At 41.3% G+C, this 8,759-nt stretch overlaps 1 pseudogene; it reads left to right on the top strand.

The window, feature by feature from the left end:
* Window positions 1-1,256: 1,256 nt before the first annotated feature.
* On the top strand, window positions 1,257-1,484 carry LOC134480300 (small ribosomal subunit protein uS4-like; annotated as a pseudogene).
* The last annotated feature ends 7,275 nt before the right edge of the window (window positions 1,485-8,759 follow it).

The raw sequence follows: 8,759 nt of genomic DNA, 5'->3' as shown, positions 1-8,759 counted from the left end.
ATCTTATCCGTAGGGTGGCTGAGTATGTCTGGATTGACTTGCTGGTCTTGGAACAGATGAAATGCTTGCCTTCAAAACAGTAAAGGTATGGAAACCCCACGTAGGTTAGTGATCAGAAACAGGGAAACAGGCAGAGCTCCTCAGGGGAGCTATACAGAGGGAGCCTCAGGAACAGATAGCGGTGGGCAACATTAACCCAGTAGTAAAAGGCAATACGCAAAATGGTGCTGTGAGATCGTCCTGGCATTCACAGATGATACTGCTTTTGTTGCTCCTTTCTACTTTGAGAGTTTGCAGTAATTTTAGCCTTAATGGATTCCTTTCTGAGTTGCGTATTCTTCTTCATAGAATGTCTCACCTCTACATATGGCCACGCTCCTGTGGAAGAAGAAAGCTGTGATAGTTAATGTGGATTTATCAGCTTTACAGGAGCTGAATCACCTGGCAGATTAACAACGTCTCAAGGGTTAGCTGGATTAGGCAAGTCTCTGTGCATGATTGGGAGGGCTTATCTACGTGAGTTTAGTTGAGATAGGAAGGCCCACCGTAATAGTGAGCAGCACCATTCCCTATGCTGGATTCTTGACTGAATGAATGAAAAGAAGCTGGATGAGTGTAAGCATTCATATCCTCTTTTTGCTGACTACATGTCATGTGACTAGTTACTTTAGGCTCCTCACATCTTGTCATGATGAACTGTCCCTTGGACCTAAAGAAACCTTTTCTCCATTACCGCTTCTTATCATGTCGTGATTGCAGTCACTAGAAAAGTGTGTGATATGGGAAAGAAGATTTGCAGGCATGTAGAGAGGCCCGTGGCACCTTTGTGACCTGTGTACTAGAGCACATGCATCCCTGGGCACGACCTTGACTGTGGCTGTGGGTTCCACTCATGTCTGGCACCATTTAAAATTATTTTCACAATAGCAAGAGAGCCATTAAATTGCTCCAGCTCTTTGAAATTACATTTTATTTTATTCTGCCTCTCTGCAAAATATTAATTAAACTTTGGCCTTAGAAACTCTGGGCAAATACAAAATTTCAGGAAACAACCTTTTAATTTCTCTTTGCCTTTATTGCTGCTTCTCTTAGGTCTTTTTCACAGCTTGGCACAGAAGGACATGAAGTTCATGGAGATTCAGCTCAATGTGTTTTCTGCTGTGCTGGGCTCCTCTGGGGCTATTTCTTAAGAATAATAGACACACTCTTTGTCACAGGCCTGATTTCGTAGACCTAGCAGGCCTAGCGAAGTCAACATGCTGGTCATCAGAAGCTGGGTTTGTTGCAAAACCTATGTGATCCCATGGAGACCCTTCGAGAAATTGAGTCTCAACCAGGAGCTAAAGTTGATTGGAGAGTTATGGATTCTGGAACAAACGTGAGGTATGGAGGGTCAACTTTACCCTGGCAAAGAGCCTTAAGGCTGCCCGGGGCTGACGCTGGATGAGAAGGATCCTTGACGTCTGTTTGAAGGCAACTCTTGACTGAGGCAACTTGTTGACTTCTCCCTCCGTTCTCCTTAAGATGGTGGCTGTCCAGGCCGAGTGAAAAGGAAGAATGCTAAGAAAGGCCAGGACGGTAGTGGAGCTGGTGATGATTTATTAATCAGGATTTATTAATACCTCGCTGCACTGGAGCATTGTCTAGCTTTCCAGTTGACAAATAAAACAGAATTGATACTTGGGGGGAAAATGAATAACAGACACACATTTCAGTTTGTTCATGAGTTTCACATAAACGTACTTTGAGCAATGAGGAGAGCGGGGCACTGGGAAATAAACTCTATCCATCTCTTGGCACCTTGTGCTTGTCTAGTTCATTAGAAAGATTATTTTTCTTCATACTTTATGAGGTTCATATTTAACCCTTTTTAAAGTGAGTGACTTTACCCTTGATCCCATGAATTTAAGCAGATTGCCCCCCCCCTTTTTTTTTGACTGTGCAGGTTTACTTCAGTTTTCATTATCTATGCTGACGTAATATTTACCCGATGCTGAAATCAACACATTTATTCTTCCTATCCAAAAGGAAGGAAGGAACTTAATAAACTTCGCCTTAAACTTTGAGATTACTAACCACCAAAATAAGGATGCAAGACATTCAGAGAGGCTCAGCATGAGAAAGAATACAGCAGGCTTTCCAAAGAGCCAAGGAAGTTTTCCACTAATTGTAGGGCCCAACAGATGACTGTCATACAGTGTACTGCTACCTTCAGGCACACCACGTGAATAACTGCTGTTTTCAAACATGAGCTGTGAAATAAAATATCAGCCTTGAGCTCTGTAGCTGTGGCTGCCAAACTCATGTGCACTGGAGGGGAACATTCACGGGTCAGAACATCCAGAGTGGTACCCGAGAGTGCATTGCAGGCAAATATTCTGGAGATGCTGAAGGCTCAGGTCTGAGACCACTGTTTGAAAAATCATTGCTCTTTGGGCATTCAATACAAGCCATTGCCTTATAAGCTTTAATATCCTGACTTGCTTTGGCATTCAATACTGTATAAAAATAATAAGCAAACTTGATGAAGAGCATAGTGTAGCCAGTTCTACCCTGCTCTGAACAGAGCCAAGACAGAGATATGTCAAGCACTCACAAAATGCATTTGGCCTTTCTGAATAAGAAAAATATAGGTAAATCAATCCAACAATGATATTTTCTTGGTTTCCTACTAGTTTCAATGCTCTCAAGGAGATAGACCTTTAGTCATTGGTGTAGTTTCTGGGTGGAAAAGTCTACAGACAAAAAAAATCAAATATTAATTATGGAAACTACCATGTCCATGTGTACTGGAAACTGCAGCTACTATAAGGCACCTTACCCTCTCCTCACATCCCCTCCTCCTCCTCTTTCTCCTCCTCCTTTTCCCTCTCTCCTTCTTCCTCCTCCTTCTCCTCCTCCCTCCTCCTCCTCCTTTACCTGTTTTATTAAAAGTTTCAACACAAACTGAAACTTCAATGGAATCAATAATTAAACATCATCTACAAACGATATGGAGAGATTATAAGTAACGTCCTTTTCTTCAAATCATAGTCATATTTCTGTTCTGCAGTAATGAACTAGCATGATAACGATGAGGCTACTGAGAACTGAGATGAACTGATGAATAAAATGTTTATTTCATTACGTGCAGGAATACACACATATAATTTAAAACATGGCTTTCACATTTACACATCAAATAAGAGCGTGTTTTTATATTACAGCAAACTGTAAGATTATTTTTTGTCTGAGATTTTTGCTGCTGTTGTTTTACTAGGACTTTTGAAACTGTCTCAGGGCCTTGTGTCATCTACCTGTTCTTGAATAAACGTCACTTCTTTTTAACCTATCTCAGTCAAAGCTTTTTACACTTTTTGCTCTTCAGTATAACACTGACACATCGGGCAGCCCTGGCTCCAGCCGGGCAGCAGCGGCGTGTGGGATTTAGCACACAGCCCTTCATCTTGAATGCACTTTCATCTATCAGAGGCGGGAGGGCTGATGTTTTGGTTTATTTAGTAGCTTATCAGTTCAAGAAAATAAGTCTTCTGAGTGGTTATCTTATCCGTGACTTTTCCCCCTGTATTTGTGAATCACGATCCTTAAGATGATATGATACCTAGAAAGACCATTTCAAATATTTATTAAACCAGTGAGTAAAGTTTATAATGCTGGAAGTTCCTAGAACTTAATAGCAGAGATGTGTCCTTTACAAATAAATGAGAAACACTGCCTTCCATTTGTCTGTGTGCCTATAGCACTGGAAGCTAGACATAAATTGAACAGTATCTTGGACTATGTCTTTATTAGTTATTTCTATCAGAAAATCCATAAGTGATATAAACATCTGTTACTTTTGTCTTTAAAATTTTTTATTTAATTTACTCATTGATTGAGGGCGAACACGTGAGTGCTCTCAGGCGTGTGCCAGCCATACCACAGGCAGGAAGACTGGAGAGTAACGTTTTCTAGGGTTGCCTCTTTATGGGAATTTCTCACTCATTTCCAGGTTTGCAAGAACCCCTACCTGCTTACCCATCTCACCAGCCCTATTTTGATGAGGTAAACATCATCAGCACACTTTCTGATATGCACGGCTATAGACATTTTTCTTCTGTTTGGAATAATTTATTCTACTTCTCTTAGATGCGATAGAATATCAAATACACACCCAGGAGCCAGAAATAAGTTACTGCTTTCCAAATTGCTGTTCAGTGGGGTCTCCAATCATTACAGGTTACTGCCATCTCTCCTGTTCTAGCCTAGCCTCCAGAACTTGATTGCTTAAGACATTGCATACTTCAGTCACCAACTATGAGACAACCAACTTGGTTGTGAGCTGGATTCTTTAGGCTTATTGGTGTGCTTTCATGGTTCTGGAAGGTGCTAAGTATACTACCAGAGGAGAAAAGTAATCACTGGTCTCATCAACTTGTGGACCCTGTGAGTCATAACGATGAGTGATCTGGAATGAAATGACTATTGGTTAATAACAGAAAGAGTATTATGGGAGTAACCAGCTATGTTTGTTATTAGGTTGAAAGCCTGCTCAACAAGACAGAACTAATGTCTTGCGATTTTAATGAGACGAAGAACCTATGTCTAGATGGGTCATTGTTCTTAGGGGAGACCCTACTGCAATTACTCTGCTAAATGAACATAGTATCAATGCGACTCTAAACACATTGCTATACTTGTAGGTAGGTGCATTTCTCAGCCCTCGTCAGAGAAGTTTTTATTTGAAAAAGACGACAATTAGCACACAGGCACATAATTTGTCATCATATAGTGAGTAAAAGATTTCAGATTGCCCAGACTTAGTTGGGATATCTATATCATACACCCTTCTCCCATGGTTTGGAGGTCATCTCTGATGAGAAAACAGAGAGACTGTGAGAACCAAAGGCAGTGAGCCTCTATAATGAAAGCAGTGTTTTCAGACCCAACAGGGAAGTTGCACATATAAATTCATAGTGGCCATGATTGCTTCCACAAGACCTGCATAACCCAATAAAAAATTCCTACTACAGATTATGGGTAGTTAGAAAGTCCCAATCCTAGCTGAGAGGATGTATCACCCTTCCTCAAAGATTTCCTGAAAAAGCAGCCACATTCCATTTGATGGTCTTACATCCATGAACATTCAGGTAGAACAAAGTGAACTCAGGTAGATAGATGGGCAGATGGACGGACAGACAGACAGACCGTGAGAAATTTAGAAGGAATAGTGGTGGAGGAATAGGGAGAAACTGGAGATTGAGTTTAATAGGAACACATTAGATGCAAGAATTAAATTATCAATCATTCAAAGAGTAAAACATAATATATAATAAAAATGAATTTTAAAAGAAGCCTGATAGTAGTGGGGAGAGCTATGAACAAGAGAATGTGGGATTTACACCCCTCCATGGGGTACCCATATCATATCCCCTTCTTTCAAGTTCCAAGGATTATTCCTGAAGGGGCAGAGTGTAAGAGCCATAGGTGGTGGATGAATGCAAGGGGACAGTGTCTTCTGGTCACAGCAAGACTGTTGTGTATAGAAACTCACAGCAGTTGTGATACCACATACAAGACCTGTGCGAGCTCAAATGAGAGAAATCCCAAAAGAAGGTGGAAAGTCCCACCCTTAGTGCCAAAGCGATTAGCAATTGCAGAATTTTGAGAATTTTATACACAGTGTTTGGGTCATATCCACTTTTCCCTCCCTACCTTTTTCCAGATAAATATCCCCTTTCCTACCTGTCCAACTGTGCTACCTTATTCATCTATCTATCTATCTGTCTGTCTGTCTGTCAGTCTGACTTTTGGTCTGTCTGTCTATACTTTTGTTTATCAAATTGAATCTGTGCTGTCAATATATTTTCACACTCTGTGGCCTTCCCCCAGGGCATTGTCTTCTTACCAGGGGCTAGACTCTTAAAGAAAACTGACTTTCTTTTTAATTTTTTTAATTAAATTGCCAAATGAACCATTAAATAAAACAAAATAAGTGAGATTTACCATTTTCAGATAAATATTAAGGAGCTTTTAAAAAATCTTTCTACTTTGGTGTAGAGAGCGGCGCGGCGAAACAAAGATGGCGCCGACATCCAGCCTTGTCTGGATATAAACGACTTACTGCGCATGTGCAGGCTTGTCCCCTTGCTAGGGCTCCCTCTAGTGGTGAACAGCGGTACTGCACATGTGCGGTTTATTCACCAGGTGTTAGTTGACCGTTAATATGCTAATGAGGTGATTCATTCTCCGCCAATCCCTGGAGGACAAGTAGTGGGGTGATCCAAGCCCCACCAATCCCTGAGAGATAATTAGCATACTGCTGTCTATATAAGCCGAGCGATTTTGCTGCTCGGGGTCCCTGTTCAGAAGAGCTGTAACACTGAGAAGAGCTGTAACACTGAGAAGAGCTGTAACACTGAGAAGAGCTGTAACACAGTAAAGGCTTGCTCGCAGAAGAATCCTGTTGCCGCGCGTCGTTCTTGCTGGCGGGACATTGGGCGCGCGACACTTTGGGAATGTTAAAGGAATTTTAAAAATACAAAAATGTGAACAAAGAGAAAAATCATTTCTCATATTTAACCCACATAAAAATGAAAATGCCGGAGGGAAAGCAATAGAAATGTCTACACAGTGATGCATTAGATACTTGTTTTTCTCTCAAACAAAACATTTTAGCATCAGATTTACTAGCAAACTATCATCAAGTATCCGTTTCCCCCCCCCCCAGAAGAGTCACAGCACAGATATATGTCATTTAGATGCTGTCTGCGGTGTTTTTTTTTTAACATATTTTTGGCCAATCCTGGATATGCAACACTCATCTCCTAATACTGAACCAGAAGATATATACTAATTTTCACTTTTCCACTTATTTTTCTTTGATGCTTCTTATTTTCCCATTGTAGATTGATCTTAAATGCCATTGGCATGCTGGTACCCACCATTAGCATCCCTTTGAGGAATGATTGCTTTATTAAAACAGACATAGACTCTGTTAATGTGCTCCATTACTCTTCAGCAGTTACATTATTTCTAAGCACAGAAGAATTCATTTTTGCTGGGTTCTTGTTTCTTTGTTGTGTATGTTTGTTGCCTGTGGTGTGTGTGTGTGTGTGTGTGTGTGTGTGTGTGTGTGTGTGTGTGTGTGTTTACAGGTCTGTGAGAATGCATGTGTGAGCGAAGACCAATTTTGACAAAATGTCTTTATCAATTCCACTGATTTAATGTACTGAGGTAGAGTCTCACAGATCCCAGCAGTCCTGCACATTGTAAACAGTCAGGTTGTTGAAGGGGTCCCTTATTTCTGCTTTTTGGGTACTGAGAATACAGGGGGATGCAACTGTGGCCCAGCTTACGCAGATTCAGACTCAGGTCCTCATATTTCAGGGCAAACATTTTATCCACCCAGTACTCATCCCACCCTCTAAGCTTTAGATTTTCACCTTTTCCCAAGACTGTGTCAACCCTAGGACGATACAGAAGGTAATTCTCTTCATCAAATGATATATATTGCTCCAAACCAGTGTCCTGAACTGTGATGTGTTGAATGAGAAGACCAGGGATGAGAAATAAAGATGAGAAATAACAAAGACAAGAGCAGAATCTGGGACTTCAAGTCTTGCAAGACTGATGGCTTATGCCAAGCAAGTTTATTAAGAAGTATGGCATTGCATATACTTTTTGCAGGGGTAACATAGCAATGGTCAGGAGAGAGCTACATCATACAGTGCTGGCAAAGGGAGCATGGGATACCTCAGATAAGATGCCTAAGGACTGATAATCAGAGCTCAGGGGGAAGAATCTGGTTCCCTACAGCCACAACCTTGACTCTTATGAGGAGGACCCACTCCAGCCATAGGTTATCCTTGCTAAATCCACTACTGGACAATTAAACAGAACCAAAGTTCCCATGGTCCTTTCATCGGGGCCTCTGAGAAACTCCTGGGTGAGCCTGGCTTTCCCTAATATATGAAATCATTCTTTGCTCTGAAGAATTCTAAAGCTTGAAAAATTCACGTGTGTTCTACATCTCCACCTCTTCCTTCTTCACCCTGTGCCATGGACCTGAGCCATGACAGACACATAGTACCTGTTTAATTCCCCAATATTCCAAAGAACACAGGTATCTACTCAGTTACTTTGATTTGATTGCTAAAGACATCACTGCAACTACTATGAGCAGAACCCACTGAAGACCGGACAATGTGAAACCTGTGAGGACGACTTAATGATGAGAAGAGATTTCTCAGCATGGAAACTAGGAATAGGGTTTGGAGGGTTTGGAGAAGAGAACAGAAATGAAGGCAGAATATGGAGGAGTTTGGAATGCATTCCTGGAGGCTCAAGGGAAGTCGCTTCTAAATTCATCCAGATGTTAGCTGAGTTCTATTCTTTCTGATTCCCATTTCTTTACTGCTTGTCAAACACACCACGATATTTGCTTCCACAAGATGATGACGTCGAATTCCTTCTGAAGAGGCCTCTAGCCACCTGGAACTTCTCCCAGGTCCTTGTGGGTGTCTCCACATCACAGAGCCAATAAAAGTGTATCAAATAAAATTAACAAACATTTGATCTCTCAATTTTGTCAGCACTCTTCTCTCACCCCCTCTAGACAAAAATGTCATCTGCTTCCAAGGGCGCATGCGATAGAGTTAGCACCGGTGAGTCCTGCAAGATGGTCTCTCTTGCCTTGTTAATATGATGCATTCAAAGGTTCCAGCAATTAGAATGAGGGCCAAAGATACTATCACTGACACAACCAATAATTGGAGATA

The sequence above is a fragment of the Rattus norvegicus genome, chromosome 9, assembly GCF_021556685.1.
Source record: "Rattus norvegicus strain SHRSP/BbbUtx chromosome 9, alternate assembly SHRSP_T2T, whole genome shotgun sequence".
Taxonomy (NCBI): domain Eukaryota; kingdom Metazoa; phylum Chordata; class Mammalia; order Rodentia; family Muridae; genus Rattus; species Rattus norvegicus.
This window is presented reverse-complemented; position numbering and strand designations above follow the sequence as displayed.